Here is a 2,066-nt window from a genome sequence, read left to right on the forward strand (position 1 = left end):
TTAACGTCATATGATCGCTGCATTCCATTAGAATGCTCGGTGAGTCTATAAATATGAGTGCAGAGGAATCAGGCATTTTGTGGCGAGTAATCGTGAGTATCCTCTTTACACTTCGGACATCTGAATTTTGAATCAATATTTTCATAACTTGGAGAAAAATCTGCTCTGTGCATTGAGATAAAAAAAACAAAAACAGGCTTAACAGTGTTGGTCCGTGTGGAAATGTTCAGATATGTAAATTATAATGATCAAAGTAATGACTGATTTGAGCAATTTGATTTTTAAAAAATATATATAATTGTTGATAATTATGTTCCCATACACATATGATATCATCCTATATTCTTGATATTTAATGACGTATTATAATCTCTGCATCAACGCAACAATTTTCAGTATATTATACCAACATAACCAATCCTGCAGTGCCAAATCCAGACTATGACCATTTTAAACATTTATTCATAAATACTGAGCCCCATAGACGTTATCTTGTCTTTGAGGAACTCATCCACCACTCCTTGGTTAATTCTGAAAGCTTTAATAGTTTAATAGTTATCTCTTATATGCATGTAGAAGGTGGTATATACTGTACATTTCCATTATAAGCATCTGAGTTATGCAATCATCTTGCACCATCACATCAAACATCAATATGAGTATGTCAACCATCCCCACCAGTCTTCCTGAGAGTGCAGTGCAGTCCTCATCTCCTGAGCTCTCAGATGAGCTCACCGCTGCCCTCACTGTTTCTTCTCCTATATCTGAAGAGCCGGAGTATGGGGACTCAATCACTAGAGGGCGCCACTATATAATTTGGGTATGTAATGTAGTTTTTCTGGGTATAGCCTATTAAAATACACATAAAGACAGTCACTATATATTGGCATAATAATGTAACATGTGCACACAATGTAATGTAACAATGTGCACACTATCCATCCTAAATTCTATGTGATATTAGTAATTTTCAATACTATTTAGGGCATTACTATTTAGGGTGGATAGTATGCACATTGGGACGCAGGGTCTGATTCAAACGATTCAGCAGGTTTTAGGTTAGAAATGTTGCTGATGGGATTAGATACATTCAGTGACTCCGAACTTTTTAAACAGTTCACCAAACAGATTTATTATGTGGGGATCGATGCTGCATCTATTTATGTAGTAAAACAAAAACAGGGTGGTTATAGTAGCAGTACTCAAACCGATACAGGCGTTTTTATCCTGTTTTAACCAATTGCTAAAATATAGAGGTCCACCTCTAAACGCCCATGGTTTGAAAACGCCCCACTGAACGCCATAGCCTTCTGCATTTAGGCCTTTAATTTGTGGTTTCAGACGATCAGGTGATTCGTTCAAAAACAGCTGACATCCGCATGCTCTAAATGTCCCAAATAAAACCATATCTAGATACACAAGTTCACTTTCCTCGTCGGTTATTGATCGGCTCATTACGAATTAAACATGTCCGAGGCAGTTCAATGAATCATGAGTTGCTGATTCACTGAATCTTTAATTCAGACCGGTTGCGGTTTGTGAATCTGATTAAAAAAATCGATTCGTTCACAAATGAAGTATTGCTCATTGGGGCGCATGTGGAGATCCATGCAAAATGTGACCCTGGACCACAAAACCAGTCATAAGGGTCCATTTTTCAAAATTGAGATTTCTATATCACATGAAAGCTGAATAAATAAGCTTTCCATTGATGTATGGTTTGTTATGATAGGACAATATTTGGCTGAGATACAACTATTTGAAAATCTGGAATCTGAGGGTGCAAAAAAATCAAAATATTGAGAAAACCACCTTTAAAGTTGTCCAAATGAAGTTCTTAACAATGCATATTACTAATAAAAAATTAAGTTTTGATATATTAATGGTAGGAAATTTACAAAATATCGTCATGGAACATGATCTTTACTTAATATCCTAATGATTTTTGGCATAAAATAAATATCTATCATTTTGACCCATACCATCAGGGCCGCATTAAGACCGCACTGGGCCCCGGGGCTATGACTTACTGCAGGGCCCCCATCACAATAATGAGATGTGTATAT

The sequence above is a fragment of the Sinocyclocheilus anshuiensis genome, unplaced genomic scaffold (genome assembly GCF_001515605.1).
Source record: "Sinocyclocheilus anshuiensis isolate Anshui unplaced genomic scaffold, SAMN03320099.WGS_v1.1 scaffold532, whole genome shotgun sequence".
NCBI lineage: Eukaryota > Metazoa > Chordata > Actinopteri > Cypriniformes > Cyprinidae > Sinocyclocheilus > Sinocyclocheilus anshuiensis.